This window comes from Malus sylvestris, chromosome 4, assembly GCF_916048215.2.
Source record: "Malus sylvestris chromosome 4, drMalSylv7.2, whole genome shotgun sequence".
Lineage (NCBI taxonomy): Eukaryota > Viridiplantae > Streptophyta > Magnoliopsida > Rosales > Rosaceae > Malus > Malus sylvestris.
The window spans coordinates 3,773,060-3,796,207 of record NC_062263.1 but is presented as its reverse complement, the minus strand read 5'-3'; the positions used below and the strand labels follow the sequence as shown (position 1 = coordinate 3,796,207).

Sequence of the window (23,148 nt, the reverse complement as noted above, 5' to 3'; positions counted from 1 at the left end):
CACAGACAACTTGTAAATTTAATTGATACTATTGATTGACTAGACGAACCTCATTTTAGTTGACATTTTTAGATATGTTTTTTACATAGTGATTTATAACATGAATGATTTTGGTAATAAGCACAAAATTTTGCAAATCGTTCACAAAGTGTTCGAAGAAGAATTCCTGGAGTTAAGCAATGTAAATTATGGGTTTTTTTTTTAATACAATTACACTATGGTGAGGAAATTTGCGCAAGCCACTCAATCAGACAACTATAATAACTTAGTATTGAACTCGCTATGAAAGTCGATCATAAAGCTACCCACTTAATCACCTACAAATAAAGAAGAATACTATTATATTATAGTGATTGAGTGACAAAATCAATTACTGTTTTATTAAAAACAAAGATATATTACACTAAAGAGTGAGGGGAATAAATTAATCCGACTTGTTATTTACAAAAATCTAAACTTAAAATATCACTCTTATAAGTAAAAAGGAATACAATTGCATGTACTAAACGACAAACAAAATTATAGTTAAGGTCAAACAACATTTTGACAAATTAATTGATGTAGGCTAAGGAGTAAGGAGTATACAATAATATTAATCATTTATTTCAAGACAAAAATAATAGTTTCCAACTATCTTTTGATGTAATCATGAATTTATATGTACATAAAAAGAAAGCATGCATTATGTAACTAGTGGGGCACCCTATAGAGTAGATGACGACTAGAGGCAAAGGCTACTTTTGACCCAGAAAATGCGGTGGAGTTGGTCTGCGGCTGGCTGTGGTCCAAAGTGGGGCATAAAGTAAAAACACAAGGAGAAAAGAAAGGACACAAAGCATCTTTTCATTTTATGCGTTGGAGTTGGATGTTTGAGTTGCATTTCCAAAAGCACAGCACTAGGCTTGACTTATAAAAGTAAACCTGCACTCTCATTCTCTCACTCCCCAGAAATGCTCAATACAACACGTAACTTTAGAATGTTGAACACCTGTCAACCTACAAAATTGCCCTCTAAACTATGAGAATGGTGCATCGGCAAAGCAAAAACCCGAGAAAACTACGAAACGCATGTGAATGATAGTAATACGGCGTATGTGATTGAAAAGTCAATCAATCTCATTTAGAAAACATTTTCCCAATCATTTTTCTTAATCCTTTTCATGTATAATATCTTCACTCACCTTACCGATTTTCAATCTACTTTCCTTTCAATATATATATATATATATATATTAAAATAATAAGACCAGCAGACTCACAACGTTTAACATTCCAAACGCGCTCATGGAATCAAATAGAACAAAATACACAAGAGCTAACATGAATCACAACATTATGCATTCTAGATGCACTCATGAAATATGATAGAACTGACACACAAGAAACAAAGTAGGATTCTAGACTCACTCAATGGAATCCATTGGATGAACGTTCCAGACGAACTCTGTGGATTCGAACATAATGTATGGATCAAGACGCACTCAAGGGAACCTAACAAAGTGTAGGGATCCATGTATGAAATTAAGGCCCAAGCGTGTTGCGGCTTTGGCCAAAGCCATGGTGTTTAGATGCCCCCTTAGCCCCATCCCCTTGGCTTGTGTTTGTGGTCCGGATTTGTTGGCTCTCCCATGGTGTGGCGGTCTTGGTTGCATGTTGAATTGTTAGAGCATTTCCTGTGTAGTAAGGCTCCCTTGGGCTATAGGCAACTCAATCCTCTTTGTGAATAGTAATTGCATGTAGTGAACAATAATTGCCAAAGTGCATCTTCACCTCTACAGTCTACATTGAATAGTCCAGACAATTCGTATTAAAATATTATTTTTTTATACAATGATAAAAAATAATCTTATTTTTAATTTAGGATAATATTAAAAAGATTTGTTGAAAGTATTTGAAAATATTGAAATGTGTGTGTAAGATGGAAGAACATGGTTGGAAATTTATAGAAAAAAAATTATTATTTTTGTATACTTATTGTATTTTTGTATATTTTTTTATAATTTTTTCGTATTTTTAATTATTTTAGGGTGATTAAAGAGCCAATCACGATGGAACTACTCTTATGCACTAGGATATCTTCATCGAATACAACGCGAAGTTGATTGTTTTCGAGTGGCTACCCTTATGGTCGCTGACAAGGTGATGGCCGGCAGTGATCGTCCTTTGCAGGTTGAAGATTAGGATTTCCTTTTGCATTTTCTGGCTTTTTGTTGAATGGGCTTTGGTTAATGTAAATGTAATGGGCTTTTCTCATTAAAAGAAATTTCTTCTTTGTTCTTCGACATAATTTGTATCGAACTTGTTATTTATGTGAGCAAAAATTAAGATCTTTCACCTACTAGTAGAAACAAATACCATTATTGCAATACTGTGATTAACTGGTAAATAACAATGACTATTTTCAAGGGAAGTATACAAGTAATTTTTTTTTTTCATTCAGAAATAGTTGGTTTTTTTTCTTTGAAAAGAAAATGAAACAATTGGTTGTTGAGCATCACATTTTCGTCTTCTTGAACAGCACCAACCATTGGTGCATCCAGGGATAATCGGTGGGGTCCTCCCTAATGTAAGTGATCTAAGTTTTTTTAAACGCATCTGCTCGAGCGTCGTTGGGATATGCGGGAATAAGTATTTTATCAAACACTTATTCAAAAGATCCTCAAAAAACCTTCAATGGCATTTTTCGAACCTCTGGTGAGTCACGAGACCACGCTAATCCGTATGTGCATCTGCTCTTACCACCAAGTATAGTTGTATTCTGTTCGTTTTTTTATCACCTCGAATAATAAGGCAACAGAATAACGTGCCCCACAAAGACAAATATAGTGGACAAAAAATACATAAACAACTATAGAGTCCTTGTAAAAAAAAAAATGCTAATGAGACAGTTATACCTCACATTTTTGGCACAATTTTTATAATGTTGACACATAATTGTGCTAAAAACATGAGGGGACGGAAAGTCTACAGAAATTCTCTATTAGAGAGTTCTACTTTTAAAAGTCTCATTAGTATTTCTCAACAGAAAAAAAAAACTATAGAGTTCATGACACTAAAATTAAGTATAAACATAAATGAGCATGAAGTAGCGCTACCGTCAAACCTACTTCATTTAATTAAGAAGATTATATAGAACATACGGCGGAACTGAGAAAAACTCAGTCTCCAACGATCCAATTGTGAAAAATAATCAACAAAAGTCTTAATCCAACTATTGGTTTTGCCATCCCATTCCCAGATTGTTCGAGGTTTGTATGCTCGTATCCAAAAATCAGATCCCAAAAACAATGGCAACATATGGCAAAGAATTGCAAGGATACAACCCAATATATGAAGCATGAGAGGATCATCACTTAGAAATGGGACCTTAGAGTTCTCATATTCCCGATCTTTATACATTGTTATGTACAAAAAGAATTCGCTAAATACATGAAAAAATATATTTCTATGTCAAACATCATTAAAAATTAATGTCAAAAGAAGAAAGATATACAAACATTATTGAAATATTATACATCTCACGTTTTTAGACACAAATGTACTAATTAAGTATACATAATCTAATCAACCAATTCTTTTTCAATTGATAAAATAGCTAAGTCATTCAATATTTCTTGTGATATAGTTGATTGGAGATAAGATTTGATCAACTTATTTTGAAAAACTTCTTTATACGGAGGCAATGATAACTGATATGATTAACAAAATTCTATAAGCAAATACTCAAAGGTTCAAAGTCTGTATACTTCTTATTTGATTTGACAAAGTTTGTAATATATATATATATATAATTTGGGGGCCCTAGGTAGCCCCGCCTACTCCTGCTAGCCTCAGAGTCGGCCCTAGACTTATCAGCCATGTATGCTTATTGTTCACTTGCTTGCGCATGCATTTTCTTCTTCCTCCCATCTATGCTGGCATTTTTTCATAACGACTAGGGCCAGTCCAGAGATTTTTGAGGCCTGCGACGATGCCAAAAAATGTGCCCTCACTTCATATAAAAAAATTATTTGTTTTCACACGTAAGACATCGATATAATTATATTTAGAAAAAACTTTCAAAACTCAATAATTTAGAAACACGGAAAAACTAATTTATTTTGTGTCGAGAGAAGAAAACAAAAAACCTTCAGGCTTACAAGTAGATAGATTATGAGTTTTATTTTCCATCTGAACTTTTAAAGTGTTTTTGTATAAATCGTGATGTGTTTTTGTATAGATTATGAGTTTTGTTTTCAATTTTTGCAAATTTGGTCTAAAAATTTAGTCTACGCATTACTCTTTGTTTAATATTAGACTTGAATTGTAACGAATGTTTAAAAATAGCAACCCATATAGATACTAGCTAGTAATTAAAAATAAATTAACAACCAAACAAAAATTCGTAAAAATTGAAAAAAATAAACATGCACATAGCATTTCAAACTTAGGACATCTTGTTAATTTTAAAAACAAAAATCATTGCTTCTAATTAAACTTCTTGATCATTTAACCAAATTTTATAAATTTACATTTAACCAAATTTTATAAATTTACACTGTTATGAAAAGAAATTTATAAAAATTGGAATGTCTTCTAATTAAACTTCTTGATCATTTTACCAAATTTTATAAATTTACACTATTATGAAAAGAAATTTGTAAAAATTGGAATGTAAACAAGCAACATGGTGTTTTGAACCCAAGATCTCCTTATTAATTTCAAACAACAAAACCACAAATTCTAGTTAAATTACTTTGTCACTAAACCAAATTTTATAAATTTATACTCTTATAAAAACATATATAAATATACCACTCATATAATTTTGGTGCTCCCAATTTTTTTGGACCCTAAACGATCACCCTACCCGCACTAGGCCTGGGCCGGGCCTTGCTTTGTCCAATGGGTTTGATTGCAGCAAGTTGCATTCCATGAGCTACAAACTCGAGAAACAGATATCAAATCCAGAAAATTTAAAGCGATGAATATTCGCACAAGGATAGTGTAGTCCATATTTGCACAGTTTCGAACTTTGCGTCTCTGCCGTTTTATAAGAGATTTCCTGAATAATGACAACTTGTACATCCAAGCTCGTGGCTCGAATTATGATCAACATAAAGGAGGTGGATTGTCTGCCCTCCCATTTACATACTCTTTCCATCATCTCCTATTTGTGTGATCATGGTTAAGCCACGTCAACATTTTATATTCCTAAAAATTAATATAAAATGTTGACGTAACTTAACCGTGATCACATATTATAGGAGGGTATAAGGAGAGTATGGAAATGAGAGGGGAGACAATCCACCTCCCAACATAAATACACCTAAGAGCTCATAGAGTGTATCTTGGTGCCCTTTTGTTCTGTAATTTCAAGTCCAAAGATACTTTCAATAGGAACTTGTCTCATTTTCGGCATTTTGAAGCACTAGTTGGTAGCCGGGCTCGTTAGAACGAGTGGCAGTTTTGAAATATCACGACCATCTCTCAGTGTCTCCGTCGTCTTCTGATTTTCCTCCTAATCGGAGAAGAAGGGCTACCAAATCCCCCTTTTCCGTCGTCGTTTTCTAAGGCATCGAAGCCTTGGTCCTTCGAATTCGTGGTTTTCTGATTCTTCCCGGCGCTCCTCACGCGTATGGCAGCCCGAGCGCGCGGCGCTCTCGATTGGTTCCATGGTCTGATCTTCCGCGAATCGCAATCCGACTGTGGCGATTGCGTCGGCACAAAACCAATCGGCGAACGTGGATCTCTTCGATGCGTATTTCCGACGAGCTGGCTTGGACGGCGATGATCGGATTAGTGACAATGAAGCCGTCGCTTTCTTCCAGGGCTCCGGTCTCCCCAAACAGGTCCTTGCGCAGGTACTCTCACTCTCTATATATGTATATGCTTGTGTATATATATTTATATATGTAGCGTGTATGATTATATTTGTGTAATTATAGTGGTTGATCGGGATTTTATAGTAGTTTATATTGGTTGCTTATATTTTTGGCAGATATGGGCATGTTCAGACCAGAGGCGGACTGGTTCCTTGGTCGGGCAGAGTTTTACAATGCCCTTAGAGTTGTCACTGTGGCACAAAGTAAGAGAGAACTTACGCCAGAAACGGTGAAGGTAGCATTATATGGCCCGGCTGCAACTAAAATACCTGCACCTAAGATAAATCTTGAAACGAATCCTGCGCCTCAGTTCAATTCTGCTGCAGCAGCACCTGACTTTCATGGTGGTGCTGTCACTCTGACATCCTCGTGAAATCTTGGGTTCAGGGGACCGCAAGTACCACCTCAGTATAATTCTGCTGGAGCAGCACTTGCCACTCAGGGTGGTGCTGTCACTCCGACGTCCTGCCAAAACTTGGGTTCAGGGGCCCACAAATACAATCTCAGTTTAATTCTGCTCCAAGCAATGTTATGTTTGATGTATCCAATATTTTTCAACTTGCAAATAATTACTCTAACGCTGGCAATGCAGCCCGGAGACCTGCATCTGGTATTCATCCATAAAACAAATCACTTTTTACATTTTGAAACCATGTTTTCTTGCATGGAGAATAGTTTCTTATTTTTCACTTTAAAACGCGTTCAACAGCTACCGATGCCGATTGCTCCTCCTCATTCTGAGGAAAAGCGGCAGGCCAATCAGCAGAAACCCAGAGTACCAGAATTGGAGAAACATCTTGTAAATCAACTGAGTACAGAAGAGGTTCACTCACTGAACTCAAAGTTCTAAGAAGCAACCGAAGCTAATAAAAAAGGTGCTTGGAAATTTTGTATTTCATTTGTGTGTGTATGCATCTCGCTTTTTCTTCATTCTTTTTTTCCTTTAGCTTGTTGCGCAACGCATCATTTCTCCTTAACTTTGGAATGTTCCTAGTCCTATAGAAGCAAAGACCCTTATTATTTTCTCGTTGTTACAAGTTTGATGATTGTATTATTAAACTAGGGCTGCACCTTTCGTTTTTCGGCCTTAATTTGCTGTAATTTTTTACCCGCTCTAATAAAATTTGTTTTCCTACTCTTTGTATGGTTCAAACAAGAACACTAAGTTTAGCCGGTGTTAGTCCAATCGGGCCATTCGTATTTTTCGCCCATTGTGGTTCAACCATCAAACCATCGCGTATTTGTGTAATGTCGAATGTTAAAACTATCGCACTTGATTGTGAGATTTTTACTTTGCCCTGGGGATGGGGTATTAATTAATGTCTAAGTATATGATATAAAGGCGAATTTCAAGATGCCGCTGGACTTGTAAATCAAGTTTTAAAAATAAAATATAGGATATCACATACTTGTCCATAACTTGTGCTTTATAATGAATGTATAAACAGTACTTGTTGGGACAGAGCTGGAAGGCAATTTTTCAAGTTTCCGACAGGCCTATAAGTTGAGACTTTTAAGATTGGTTAAACTGTAGATACTTGTTGGGACATCCTTAAGGTGCTTGCAGCCACAAAGGTCCAGAGTTTTAAGCCTAATTAAATTTTCAATAGACGAACGAAAGATTTCAACAGCTGTACCTTGCAAACTACGAGACACCAAACGTACCACTGGCTTCAAGATTCAGGAAATTTGAAAAATCTAGACCAACCTTTGAGATCAAGTCTCCCAAGATATTTCAACTTACACATATTCTCTGGATACTTAAAAGCCTTTTTCTACCTTTAAACAATTTTTTTTGAAAACAAGGAGAGACTCGATTGAAGAGCGTCGCTGTTTCTGTTAAACTTAAGAACTTCAAATCTTCCATTGGCTCCAAGATCTCTGGGAAGTTTTCAAGTTTAGGGCATGAGAGAGATCGAGTTCCTTGAGATATTTCAACTTACAAATGCTCTCTGGGATACTTGAAAGCTAGTACCATGATCTGAGGGCAGGGAGAAACTTGATTGATGAGTGTCGCTCTTTAACCGCTGTTCCAAATAAATTGATGACCTCCAAATGTTCCATTGGCTCCAAGATCTCTGGCAAGTTTTCAAGTTTGAAGAAGCAAGAGAGATCGAGTTTCTTGAGATATTTCAACTTACAAATGCTCTTTGGGATACTTGAAAGCCTTTTGCAACAATTTAGTTTAAGTCTTTTGAGGGCAGGGAGAAACTCGATTGATGAGTGTAGCTCTTGAACCGTTGTTTCACTTAAATTTAAGGACTTCAAATGTTCCATTGGTTCCAAGATCTCTGGGAAGTTTTCAAGTTCGAAGCAGCAAGAGAGATCGAGTTCCTTGAGATATTTCAACTTACAAATGCTCTTTAGGATACTTGAAAGCCTTTTGCAACATTTTAGTTCAAGTCTTTCGAGGGCAGGGAGAAACTCGATTGATGAGTGTAGCTCTTGAACTGCTGTTCTACTTAAATATAAGGACTTCAAATGTTCCATTGGCACCAAGATCTCTATGAAGTTTTCAAGTTTGGAGCACCAAGAGAGATCGAGTTCCTGGAGATATTTCAACTTACAAATGCTCTTTGGGATGCTTGAAAGTCTGTTGCAACTTTCTAGTTCAAGTCTTTTGAGAGCAGGGAAAAACTCGATTGATGAGTGTAGCTCTTGAACCGCTGTTCTACTTAAATTTAAGGACTTCAAATGTTCCATTGGCTCCAAGATCTCTGGGAAGTTTTCAAGTTTGGAGAACCAAGAGAGATTGAGTTGCTCGAGATATTTCAACTTCCAAATGCTCTTTGGGATACTTGAAAGTTTGTCGCAACCTTCTAGTTCAAGTCTTTTGAGCGTAGGGAGAAACTGGATTGATGAGTGTAGCTCTTTAACTGCTGTTCTACTTAAATTTAAGGACTTCAAATGTTGCATTGGCTCCAAGATCTCTGGGAAGTTTTCAAATCTAAAGTTGTCGGAGAGATCGAGTTCCTCGAGATATTTCAACTTACAAATGTTTGTTGGTAGACTCACAAGTCCATGGCAATTAACCAATGATAATTTACTTAAATCCCTGGGAAGCTCAGAAAACTCGCCAAGAGATGTGCAGCCATCTAGATTAAAAGAACCAGAGACTTTCAGCTTACACCTGTTGCTTGGAAGTTTCTCAAGGTATCTGCAACAACTTATATTCAAGCAAGAAATTTTTTCGTGAAACCAAACTGATTGGGGCAACTCCTTTATACCACTCTTAGATAAATCTAAGTATTTAATATTTTATGGCATCTCTGGAAGATACTTGAGACTGGTGCAGCCTTGAAGACGAAGTTGAGTAAGCTTGTCAAGATCTTGAAAATACCCAGGAATTTCAACCAACTTCTACAGCCAGAGAGATCTATGTCCACAATTTTTCGACTCCTAGAGAAATTTGGAACTTCAGTTAGATTTGTAGAGTAACGCAGATTGATCACTTTTAAGTTCACAAGTTTCTGTAACGAGAGTAGAGAGAAATATCAAGAATTAATATAATTTTTACACTTAGTTTTATACAAGAATTAAAATAGGCATATAATATACCTGGTCTTCTTTCCAAAGCTTCTTAACTTTGCTACTTGGCATTTGAAGCTCAACTAGATTTTCTGGTGAAAAATTTGACGGCAAAGATTCCAGTGGATATTCCCACCAGTAAAGGTAACGAAGAGAATCGGGAAGATCTAGAGAAGCGGTGGATTTGCAGTAAAATATTTGAGAATAATACACACACATCATTATTAGGTTTGGCATAAGTTTGAAGTCTGCGCGTTTCATTGATCGCTCTTCACTCTTATGCCATTCAATAGATATGGCTTCAACATTTGGAGTTTCCTGACAACAAGAACAAAGAATAAGAATAAGTTTAAATGTATATATTTTCAACATGTTAAGATGTAACGCTTATTTGAAAACGAATTCAACAGAGAGTTGTAGAATATTATAGAGTATTTGCAAAGGTAATGACGTACAAGTTTCTAGTAAAATATCCACGATAATTGTTATAAAATAATAAAAATTACAGACTACCTAGCACAATAAAGAATGAGGATTCTCTCTGGATCCTCTTTGTGAGGATCTCGGAGATCCTTTAATCATGTTCATTCATCGTACATCGTGTGATCAGAAATCGTTTGAAAATTTTTATTTAAAATTAAACACAAATAGTACCAAATGATAACTGGCTGTAAGATTTACGATGTACGGAGCTGATTAAAAGATCATCCGGATCCTCACAAAGAGGATCCAGAGAGGATCCTCATTCCATAATAAAAATGGTAGTGATATTCTTACCATCTAGTTACCATCACTTGTATCATCTTTCTAGTAAAGGTAGGATCCACCAATGCATGTGGCTTTCATCTCCATTAGAGAGGTGATACAGATGATGGTATAAATATATATTAAAAATAGCATTTTTTCAATAAAAATTCAATCAAATTAATTTTTTAAGAATATGACTTCTTTATTATAAGAAGTTTTACTTTTGTTGTGTTATCATCTAAAGCTTGCTATTTATTTTTTCTTAAAAAAAGAAAAGGAACAATTGAATGCATTTGGCTCTTACCTTGTTACTGTTCAGTACACGATAGACATCCTCATGCATGAACAACCTATTTCGTTTACCGGGATCTTTAATACATTGTTCCTGAACAATTGTCCTTCCCATTTCTTGTAGCGAATCGTGCATCTCTATGACTTCCGTTCCCCATTTAGTTGAATAAATTGATATGAGAGACATATCAATGAGAATTCTAATTCCTGCTGTCGCAAAGAATCCACGAGCATCTAACATTCTTTTCACAAGATACACAAGACTCCCTTTATGATAACATGCTATATCCAGAAATATCTCCTTCTCATCTTTTCCCAATCTATCATAACTTATTCTCAACACTTTCTGGATATCTTCAATGGGAAACCGTTTCAATTTGTTGAATTCATCTTCCCAGTCTTCTTTGCTCATGCACTTGAAGAACAAGGACCCCAGAACTGTAAGAGCTAAAGGAACACCTCTGGCAAAATGCACGGTCTTTTTTGCCAACTCCTTATAATATGTTCTACGAGTAGTGTTATTCTTGAAAGCACGTGAACAGAAGAGCTGAAGAGGATCATCCGGTTTTAATACCTCAACCTCGTAGATATTATCCTCTTCAACAGTTTGTCTAAGTGTGCCCCTATCTCTACTTGTGATAATGATTCTACTTCCAGTGCCATACCGAAGATGATCACCAGCTAAACGTTCCATTTGCATTGAATTGCTCACATCATCAAGAACAATGAGGACCTTTGTGCGGCTGAGCCTTTTTCGAACAGCAATTGACTCTATGGATAGACCTTCTTCCTTGAATATCTCGCTTAGAAGTTGCTTTTGCAAGCGATCTTGTCCTTCTGATTGTTCTGATTTCTCCCTGACATTTTTAAGAAAACAAGAAGCTTCGAATTTAGAAGAGAGTCTGTGAAATACAGTTTCAGCAAGGGTGGTCTTGCCAATACCACCCATGCCCCAAATACCTACAGTGATGCAAGCCTCGTGTGAGCGAATGTCCAGTCGCGATTCAATTTGCTCGATGCGGCTTTCAATTCCAACCAAGCCCTCTAAATCACATGATGATTCACAATTCAAGTTTGTCCAAATACGATCTACAACATTCTTAATTAGATCAGCCTCCGTCCTGACATATATGATTATGTAGAAAAAAGCAATAGTTAGTCTTATACAAGTAGTTGTGCCCACGCGCTGTGGTAGATCGAAAAATTTGTCACGTAAATAAAGAAATATACTAAAAGTTTTAATACCATATACTTGTGCACGAAAAAGAAATCTTGTTTATTCTCTCCTCAAAATGATATTAAAGCAATATTAAAATAGAAATACATTTGTTTTCAGGTAAACAACAATACAACTAACTGAGCTTGCATATTATAGCATTCAACCCACCATCTATTTGATGAAAATGAACTTGCCCCACTAATAAAACTGTTAATCTTAAAGAGAAATCAGATACATTTAAATGGGCTACAACTAATTACATGCATGGCCAAGGAACAGTGCCACCTCTCCCCAACAACAACAACAACAACAAAGCCTTTTCCCACTAAGTGGGGTCGGCTATATGAATCCTAGAACGCCATTGCGCTCGGTTTTGTGTCATGTCCTCCGTTAGATCCAAGTACTCTAAGTCTTTTCTTAGAGTCTCTTCCAAAGTTGTCCTAGGTCTTCCTCTACCCCTTCGGCCCTGAACCTCTGTCCCGTAGTCACATCTTCGAACCGGAGCGTCAGTCGGCCTTCTTTGCACATGTTCAAAATCACCGGAGCCGATTTTCTCTCATCTTTCCTACAATTTCGGCTACTCCTACTTTACCTCGGATATCCTCATTCCCAATCTTATCCTTTCACGTGTGCCCACACATCCCACGAAGCATCCTCATCTCCGCTACACCCATTTTGTGTACGTGTTGATGCTTCACCACCCAACATTCTGTGCCATACAACATCGCTAGCCTTATTGCCGTCCTATAAAATTTTCCCTTGAGCTTCAGTGGCCTACGACGGTCACACAACACGCCGGATGCACTCTTTCCATCCAGCTCGTATTCTATGGTTGAGATCTCCATCTAATTCTCCGTTCTCTTGCAAGATAGATCCTAGGTAGCGAAAACGATCGCTTTTTGTGATCTTCGCTAGATTGCTCCGGTCATTAGTGTGGATAAGTATATAAATGGATAGAGATAGGAAAGCAAACACAAGATGTACGTGGTTCACCCAGATTGGCTACGTCCACGGAATAGAAGAGTTCTCATTAATTGTGAAGGGTTTACACAAGTACATAGGTTCAAGCTCTCATTTAGTGAGTACAAGTGAATGATTTAGTACAAATGACATTAGGAAATATTGTGGGAGAATGATCTCGTAATCACGAAACTTCTAAGTATCGGAGTGTGGTGTCGTCTTGACTTGCCTTATCTGTCTCATAGGTAGATGTGGCATCTTCTCTGGAAGTACTCTTCCTCCATCCAGGGGTGATATCTTTAACTGGTGGAGATGCACAAGGTAATGTATCAATTTCACTTGAAGCTTACTTGTAGTTTCAGGCTTGGTCAAGCGCGATACAAACCATGTAGTAGGAGTCCCCCAAGTCGCCGAGCTAGGGGGTCTGCTGAAAGAGGTGACAGACAAGGTAAGCAATCAGAGCTCCGACTGATTGTTCACCTTCTCCCCATCTTGCAGCAGCATGAAGGATAAAGAGAAGAAAAATGAGAAGAGATGATATGAGATACTTTTGCTTTTGAAGAAGTAACTTTCCACAGGCTTATTCTTGAACTGAGCTGGAGGGTTTTCTGGTTTCCTCCAGAGTATAAGGCCGACTGAAGAATTTGAGGGTCAAAACAAGTCCATCAAATCTAGAGTACGTTCCACCCTGCTGATATGGGATACTTTTGCTTTTGACAGAGTAATGAATGTATCGGCACGTGTGCTGTTACGCTTGTCTCCACATGCTTCCTTGTATCCTTCGCACTTGCCCTATCTGTTCCTCAAGCAGATGCGGAATCTTCCCTGGAAACATAAGATGTTGAAGATGAGTACTCGAGAGCAATGCCAGGTAAGTAATCAGGTAAGGGGTTCCAGGCAGTCAGTTCCTGGCTGGAAGCTTGATTCCAAGTGCTGACTGATTGCTCTCTTTCTCCTTGTCTTGCAGGTAAAAACAAGGCCAAAAGAAAAGACAGGAAAAAAGCATGATATGGGATACTCTTGTTTTTAACCCTGATGATATGAGATATTCTTGCTCTAGTATAGCTTGTTTGCAGAGGTATTATCGGGGGGAAAGAAAGCTGAATATTTCGAAAGGCTTCGTTGGGAGTGCCCTCTCAGATATGATGAAGGGTTGAGCATTTTTGCAGGTCTGCCTGTCCGTTGGGGATGGAGGTCGACATATATAGGAGTCTCCCTAACAACAAGTAGTAATGTTATTCCTTTACCCTGCTTGGTCATAGCACGGTAGTGGGAGCTGCCAGTTTCACATGTTTTAACTCTGTCAGAGCACTTTGAAAAAGTGGTCTGTGGTATCTGGCTCTCGAGATTCGGAGAACGATGCCTCTTCGATTTTTGAGAAAGCAATCATGCTGGGGGTATGACTCTCGAGATTCGGAGAGCAGTGTCTCTTCGATTTTTGAGGAAGTAATCATGTTGGGAGTCTGGCTCTCGAGATTCGGAGGGTGGTGCCTCTTCGATTTTGGAGCAAGCAATCTTGTTGGGAGTGTTGTCTCGAATGTGAGTAAAGGTTGGGCATGTTTGCTAGTCTACCTTGCCACGAAGCACAAAGGTTGACACACAGGGACTTTCCAATTATCCAGCAATGGTACTGTTCCTTTACCCTCTCTTCGATTTTGAGAAAGTAGTCATGTTGGGAGTCTGGCTCTCGAGATTCGGAGGACGGTGCCTCTTCGATTTTGGAGCAAGCAATCTTATTGGGAGTGTTTTCTCGAATGTGAGTAAAGGTTGGGCATGTTTGCTAGTCTACCTTGCCACGAAGCACAGAGGTTGACACACAGGGACTTTCCAATTATCCAGCAGTGGTACTGTTCCTTTACAGTTGTGGGTAATAATATGGTAGCTAGACCTTCAAAATTTATGTGTCTAAACTTTTGTTAGTGCTGTTTCTTTGCTATTCTTTTACCTTTCTTGGTCAGAGCGATGTAGTGGGAGCTGCAAGCTTCACGTGCTCAACTTTGGCAGAGAACTTTGGCAAAGTTATTTGTGGTACCCATGAGCTATTGTTGCGTGTGGGAAGTGGGTGATTGAACAGTAAGATTCATGTGCTTTCTACTTCACCAGAAGTTTTCGACAGAATGCCCATAATTTCTGCAAAGCTGAGTGTGCGTGTGACAGGTGTTGACAAGGCTAGAAAAGTAGGGCCTCTTCGATTTCTGAGATCGGCCCTCGTGGTCTCTGAGCAGCCCAGCTTTTGAGAAAGCGAGCGCCTCTTCGATTGATTCGGAGAACGATGCCTCATCGATTTTTGAGAAAGCAATCATGCTGGGGGTCTGGCTCTCGAGATTCGGGGAGCAGTGTCTCTTCGATTTTTGAGAAAGTAATCATGTTGGGAGTCTGGCTCTCGAGATTCGGAGGGCGGTGCCTCTTCGATTTTGGAGCAAGCAATCTTGTTGGGAGTGTTTTCTCGAATGTGAGTAAAGGTTGGGCATGTTTGCTAGTCTACCTTGCCACGAAGCACAGAGGTTGACACACAGGAACTTTCCAATTATCCAGCAATGGTACTGTTCCTTTACCCTCTCTTCGATTTTTAAGAAAGTAGTCATGTTGGGAGTCTGGCTCTCGAGATTCGGAGGACGGTGCCTCTTCGATTTTGGAGCAAGCAATCTTATTGGGAGTGTTTTCTCGAATGTGAGTAAAGGTTGGGCATGTTTGCTAGTCTACCTTGCCACGAAGCACAGAGGTTGACACACAGGGACTTTCCAATTATCCAGCAGTGGTACTGTTCCTTTACCCTTGTGGGTAATAATATGGTAGCTAGACCTTTAAAATTTATGGGTCTAAACTTTGTTAGTGCTGTTTCTTTGCTATTCTTTTACCCTTCTTGGTCAGAGCGATGTAGTGGGAGCTGCAAGCTTCACGTGCTCAACTTTGGCAAAGTTATCTGTGGTACCCATGAGCTATTGTTGCGTGTGGGAAGTGGGTGATTGAACAGTAAGATTCATGTGTTTTCTACTTCCCCAGAAGTCTTTGACAGAATGCCCATAATTTCCGCAAAACTGAGTGTGCGTGTGACAGGTGCTGACAAGGCTGGAAAAGGCTGGAAAAGTAGGTGCCTCTTCGATTTCTGATATCGGCCCTCGTGGTCTCTGGGGAGCCCAGCTTTTGAGAAAGCGAGCGCCTCTTCGATTTTTGAGATCGGCCTTCGTGGTCTTTGAGCAGCCCAACTTTTGAGAAAGCAAACGCCTCTTCGATTTCTGAGATCAACCCTCGTGATCTCTAAGCAGCCCAGCTTTTGAGAAAGCAAACGCCTCTTCGATTTCTGAGCAGGCGCCTCTTCGATTTCTGAAGCTTCGTCGAGTGCAGATTTTTATAGGGGCTGGCATTAAGTTCCAAAGCACACTTGAATCTCCACCAGTAGAAGCTTCATTCTTGCACTTCTAAGATCTTGATTTGTCCGACCTCTTCTCTTTTCAACACCTTTGAAAATGTCTGGCCCCTCCGACCGTCGTTTTGACTTGAACCTTGTTGAAGAGGCAGCCCCGCCTTCTCCAGACAACATATGGCGCCCATCCTTCGTCTCCCCTACTGGTCCTCTTACCGTTGGGGATTCCGTGATGAAGAATGATATGACCGCTGCGGTGGTGGCCAGGAACCTTCTCACTCCCAAAGATAACAGACTACTTTCCAAACGGTCTGATGAGTTAGCTGTTAAGGATTCGCTGGCTCTCAGTGTTCAGTGTGCAGGTTCTGTGTTTAATATGGCCCAACGCCTATTTGCTCGAACCCGCCAAGTTGAATCATTGGCGGCTGAAGTGATGAGTCTCAAACAGCAGATTAGAGGGCTCAAGCATGAGAATAAACAGTTGCACCGGCTCGCACATGACTATGCTACAAACATGAAGAGGAAGCTTGACCAGATGAAGGAAACTGATGGTCAGGTTTTACTTGATCATCAGAGATTTGTGGGTTTGTTCCAAAGGCATTTATTGCCTTCGTCTTCTGGGGCTGTACCGCGTAATGAAGCTCCAAATGATCAACCTCTGATGCCTCCTCCTTCTAGGGTTCTGTCCAGTACTGAGGCTCCAAATGATCCCCCTCCGATGCCTTCTCTTTCTGGGGCTCTACCGACTGCTGAGACTTCTCCTAAGCAACCTTTGTGAAGGCTCCCTCTTGTGTGCTTATTTTGACTCATGTATATGTACATATTTGTAGCTTATCGGGGATATCAATAAATAAGCTTTCCTTCATTTCAACGTATTGTGTTAAATACACCAAAGCCTTCTTCGCTAAGTTCTTTGAATTTTCTTTTGTTAAAGCTTGTATGTTGAAGGTTTCTGAGTGGAGCATGTAGGTTGGGGTAGTGTTCTCTTAATTTCCCGAATGAGGAAAACTTCTCGGTTGGAGACTTGGAAAATCCAAGTCACTGAGTGGGATCGGCTATATGAATCTTAGAACGCCATTGTGCTCGATCCTGTGTCATGTCCTTCGTTAGATCCAAGTACTCTAAGTCTTTTCTTAGAGTCTCTTCCAAAGTTTTCCTAGGTCTTCCTCTACCCCTTCGGCCCTGCCACCTCTCCCCAAACCCACAAAAAAAAAATGGCAATTTTGTAATTACCTTAGTCTAAGGGCTATTTCAATTGGGGATTTTGATTTATTTATAGAATTATTATCCATTTTAAAAGCTTTGTTCTGGGTGGTTAATGAGGAAGGCCTGATTCAATGTGCAAATGACCGTAATACCCATCCAGATTTTAGATCCAACAGCCTAAGGTAAAAGGTGGGCAGGCAGTAATATCATTTTAGACTTGGGAGAGGTGAGGGTTATAGTTGGTGAGATCGAGGGCCGGATGTTTAGATTTGGTGAGGGAAGTGTTACAGAGAGAGAGAGAGGGAGGCGTGAACAAGGGCAAGTAAGACCTGTTCATACGAGATCTGCAATTCTGTAAGTGTTACAGATAGGGTGCAACTTGGGTTGGGCCAATTCGAACCCCCATGTTCAATCCGACTTTAAACCGAAATAAGCGGGTTTTTTTAGTTATAACCCGCCCGAACTCAACCTAATTTCAACCCGTTCATTGATTGAGTTGAGTTGGGTTGATTATTTGCTTGTCCATCCCCAACCCAATTAACCAAGTTCAATCTAACCAAATTGTAACCCATATCAATTAATGCTCATACTACATCCAAGTGGGTCAAGTCCAAAAACCAACGCCCTTTCTAATATTTTTTTAATAGCTTACCCTTTATAATTACATAAGCTTTTAGGGAATAAGAGGCTTTGATTAGTCAACCCATATTTGTAGTCTCTAAATAGTAAAGTTTTATAGTAGATTGTTAGTCTCCAAAACCTAAATTCTTTGTCTCGAAGCAATTGCTCAACAACCTTGATTTTTTTCGGAATTCTTGGAAACTAAGTTGTTACAGGATTAAACTTGAAAAATTTGAGCAACATGAACCGAACCCAAGTGAACCCTAACGCAATTAAACCCGAGCCCAAATGAACCCGAATGAAACCCAACCCGAACCCGAGCTCGAATTGTAAAAGTTAGGTTAGAATTGGATTGACCTTCCAACCCGTCCGAGTTGCACCTTTAGTTATGGAGAAAGAAAGAGGGAGGGAGCAGTACGGATTGCAGAGATAGAAACAGAGACTTGGAACGATTAGGTTACCCCTTTATCCTTCCTTGTATTATTTCTTTTAGGACTTATATTTTGAGCGCTTATAGACATTGTCTTGGCCCTAGTGAGGCTTGTGTATTTTGAGAGTACAAATTTGTATATATTTTGTAGGGGAGAGCCCACTATCATGTTTATTTTGAGGTATTAGTTATGGTATTTCATTTTGTATCTTGTACGTAGTTAAGATGTCCTTGTGTCACGAGTCGATCCTGGATGTACGTCAAGATCCGGGCGTGACAACTTTTGGTGGTATCAAAGCTTAGGTTTAGGTTCCCATACCGTAACCTTAGAGTGACAGAGCCTTGGGTGGGTTGGGTAGTGGACCTTAATTAGGTCGTGTGGATTCGTTTCTCGAAATTCTTATGCTTACATTGAATTCTTCTATGCACTAGACATACTATAACGACCCCATACGGTGTTGTTCAGTCGCTTGGGGAGGACGTCCCTAACGAGGGCACTCTTGCTATTTATTAGGAGGCTAGCCACAATTATGATGGACTCGATGGTGCTTTCCAAGCCATCAAGGATTTGACATAGCTGATGCATGCTCACGTAAGTGCGACTTCAATTAGGGAGAAGTCTTTGTATGGAGAGTTTCATACTCATAAGCCACTTTCATTCGATGAGAGTACTGATATGTGGGCGGCTGAGTCCTGGATCAATTAGATCACCAGAGTTTTCACCATCCTGCAATGCTGACCTGAGGAGCAGGTATAGCCTGTGATGTATATGTTGACAAGCGAGGCTTACAAGTGGTGGCAGATCACTCGTCCTTTATTGGTAACTAGAGGACCATTTACTTGGGAGCGGTTTCAGACTGCATTCTTTGAGCAATATTTTCCAGAGTCATTTCGAGATGAGCTTGAGGCAGAGTTTGCCACTATTAAACAAGACACTGAAACAATTACTGATTATGTGGCTCATTTTACTCGACTTTACCGTTTCTTTAAGCACCTCTTTGAGGAGAAGAAAACGAAGAAACTTCTTAGGGGATTCAAGCCTAGTATCAGGAATCCGTTATCTATTTAGGGATTTCCTTCATTTGTTCAGGTGATCAATTGTGCACGTACAACAAAGCTTAATGAGGAGTGCGATGCATGAGCAAGTGGAGAGTAGAGGAAGAGGGCCAGTCATCTGATGCGTTTTCGGGCGAATCCCTAAAACGCCAGAGATTCTCTTTTGGTGGTTCTCAAGGATCGTCACATGGAGAACAACAGGGTACTTCTCATGGAGATTTATGGGCTACTTCTAAAGGAGGCTCTCAACATTCTGCTGGGGTGAGTCATCAGAGTCGTTTTCGAGGAGGTACTCATTGTGCATATAGGCTTAGACCCTATACTTCTTCTCGAGGGCGTTCACAGAGTTATTTTAGAGGATCCCGAGACCAGCCACATAAGACACTTTCACATATTTACGCTCACTGTGGAAGTCGACACTATGGCACATGTAGAGATGGTTCTAAGACTTGTTATTAGTGCGGCGAGATTGGTCACTTTTTTCGAAATTGCCCACAGATTACTGGTAGCGGAGCTAGTAGACCCACTACTAGTGTTGGGGGTTCAGTAGCATATTCAGCGTAGAGTAAGCCTTCTGGAGCACTTTCGGGCTCAGGCCAGCAAATGATTGGGTTACAAAGGACCGAACAGCAGAGCGGTAGACAACTTGGAAGAGGTTCTCAATGAGTTGGGGCCCATAACACTGAAGTTGGGACGTCTCACACGGGTTCTCAGCGAGTTAGCAGGGTTTGTGCATTATGCACTTTGGAGGCCAATGCTAAGCCTAACACAGTCACAGGTAATATTCATCTTGATTCGCTCCCTGCTAGGGCACTGTTTGATCATGGAGCCGAGAATTCTTTTATATCAAGTACTTTTATTAAGTCTTTGGGTAGACCTATTGAGACGATGGATGTGACGTACTCTATTCCTCTCTTTTTTCGAGACCTATTGTTGACCAAGTAGTTTGATCATGTGAGGCTCGCGTGGGTCAGTGTGAGATGACAGTAGATTTGATGATTATTTCGATGCAAGATCTAGATGTCATTATTGACAGTAGATTTGATGATTATTTCCTGCTTTTCCCGGCCTTCTACCACCACCAAGCATCACCACATCAGTTTCCCTTCAATTTTCCTTCAATCTCCACACAAAATTGACGAGATTTTGCCTCGGTTTCGCGAAGAACTCCTCCGACAGGTCCGTGAATATTTGACGAGGATCGACCATTTCTAAAGCTTGTTCCTTCGACCACCGCCACCAATAGACTCTCCTTGAACCCAAGAACAAGGCCCAAGCACTGGTTGGGGCGTCGGGTTCGATTTGACAACGATTAGAATAACACCCATTTTAGGATTCCGACGGCCTAGGGTGAAATCAGGCCACTTCCCCAGTGAATTGGACCTCGACCCAGGCGATGATGGTACATGACGTCTCGATATTCATGCTAGGGTGCGTTAGCGCTAGGGCTGGAAATTTTTCCCGAAAATCTCAATCCAACCTAAAAAATCCCGATCCTATACCCAAAAATTCTCAAACCGATAATACCAAAATTTTCAGGATCCATACTGAACCAATCCAAATTTTTTGGTACGGAAATCGAGATTACATATTCATGGATCAGGAATCCCAAACCGAACTGAAAATACACACACACACACACATACTAATATTAGAAATAGAAATATGATATTAAATAGTTTGGAACTTTGGAACGCCAATTTAACTTGGTATGAATGAATTGGTATTTCAATGGATTTGAAATTTCAAATTGGTAAGAGGTAAAAAGCCTAAATTTCAATTGATATGAAATTGGGCAACAAAATTTCAAGCCAAAAGCCCAAGTTTTAGCCCACAACCCAAAAACCTCAAATTTCAATCCAACTCAAAATCCAATCCCGATCCATCCCCAAATACCGAAAATGAGGAATACTGAAATTTCGGTTCGAAATTGGTTTCAAATTCCTGTCCTAAAAAATTTTGGTTTGGGATTCGCGATCCTATTTTCGGTTTGGGATCCCATACCGAACCACCCCTAGTTAGCGTGGACACCAGGCACTGATGACACAAGCCTGTGTAGATTACGAGGAGCCAGTGGGGGTAGCAGTGCAGAGATCAGACACTTGGAGCGATTAGGTTACCTCTTTATTCTTCCTTGTATTATTTCTTTTGGGACTTATATTTTGAGCACCTATGGGCATGTCTTGGCCCTAGTGAGAGTTGTGTATTTTGAGAGTACAGATTTGTATATATTTTGTGGGGATAGCCCATTATTATGTTTAATTTGAGGTATTGGTTCTAGTATTTTATTTCGTATCTTGTACGTATGTTAAAATGTTCCCTACGTCCCTATGTTACGTGTTGATCCTGTATTCCTATGTTCATATTCTTTAGGAAGTACTTACTCCATAGTTGTAATTAGATTGGAGACTGAGTAAAATTTTTTGGGCTCTGTGTTTTGGGTAGGCGTGAGATTTAGTTTCAGGTCAGGGATTGTGATGGTGGATTGAAATAGGAATTATCATATGCTGTTTGGTTGTTTGCTTCAAATATGATAAGTACAGTGACAAAAAATGAAACCCAGTCATTGCCATTGGTTTACTTTTTCCTCCCTTTCGTTTATGCAAATTCATTATATTTTATGATTACACCGTCTATTAAAATGTTCTAATTTGTTCTCTAAATTACAAAAAAAATTCCACTCTTCTTTAGGATCTGATTTTAATTACATGACAAATTTTTTGACCTGCAGCAATGCGCGGACATGAAGTCTTGCTAAAACCAAAATCTCCCCTCAATTGCATTGTAGCTAAGCTACAGTGCCACCCTCCCCAAGTTTAAAGTAGAGTAATGCTAGCTTTACCAAAATCTGAGCACAAATCAAATTGTAACAAGTTAGAAGAAAATTTATAATTTTATACAAGTTAAAGAATGAGTTACTTACCCGCATTTGTTTGGATAATCAAACCCAGATAGATTGGCTGCAGTCGTCAAAGCATGCCTCCACTTGTGCACCTTATCAATATTGTCCTTGAAACGTTTTTCAAGTTGAGCAAATGCACCCGCATAACTCCCGTGTTGTTTTCGTACATCAGAAGGATTGATGTCGTAGAATACGGGTATAACCATATGGCCATATCTGTCCTTGCATTCGAGTATATGCACGAGTTCATCCAAACACCATCTGGAAGAAGCATAGTTTTGTGAGAAAATGATCACCGAAAGTGTGGATTTCTCGATTGCCTCTAGAAGGGCAGGTCCGATTTCTTCTCCTTTTTGAAGTCTGTTATCTATGTAGGTTTCAATTTTCTTCTGAAGTAAAGCAGCATGAAGATGGCTGGTAATACCAAGGCGGGTGTCCTCACCTCTGAAACCGATAAACACATCATACTTTTCCCGACGAGGGGGGATATTAGCTTCAATGCCATCATCATAATCATCATCAGCAGCAGTTGCAGATGATGGAGAAGAAAATGTTAACGATCTGCAGCACATCTGCAAGATAGGCATGATACACTCCATCTGTTTTGTGTTTCTCTCAAGGAACTAACAATAGACTTGTAACTTGTGAGTAAAAAAAAAAGAAAGAAGCGAGCGCTTGATAATATATCAAAGAAAGAGGACGGGATTTTTCTCTCTCTGTGAGAGAGTTTCTCTCGTGAGTTTTTCTTCAGTTTCCAAGCTTGGTTCTTCAGTTTTTTCACACTTTTGCTGCCGCCGATCTAGCTGTTTCTTGGGTGGTGGCAGCCAGGGCCGGTCCAGAGATTTTTGAGGCCCGGGGCGACGTCAAAAAAAATGCCCTAACTTCATATAAGAAAATTATTTATTTTCACACGTAAGACATTGATAAAATTATACTTAGAAAAACACTTCAAACTCAATA

General features: G+C 39.4%; 1 long non-coding RNA gene and 1 pseudogene across 2 annotated transcripts; one reads left to right on the top strand and one right to left on the bottom strand.

Annotated features, from left to right (window-relative positions):
• The first annotated feature begins 5,270 nt into the window (after nt 1-5,270).
• On the top strand, nt 5,271-7,002 carry LOC126618439 (uncharacterized). 2 transcript variants are annotated; one of them, XR_007621717.1, is made up of 3 exons: nt 5,309-5,843; nt 5,981-6,474; nt 6,574-7,002. It is a non-coding gene; the product is annotated as an uncharacterized LOC126618439 (long non-coding RNA). The 2 variants fall into 2 exon arrangements; XR_007621716.1 differs by having other exon boundaries at nt 5,271-5,843; nt 5,981-7,002.
• Nucleotides 7,003-7,502: 500 nt separating this feature from the next.
• Nucleotides 7,503-22,932, bottom strand: LOC126618428 (disease resistance protein RPV1-like; annotated as a pseudogene).
• Between the last annotated feature and the right edge of the window lie 216 nt (nt 22,933-23,148).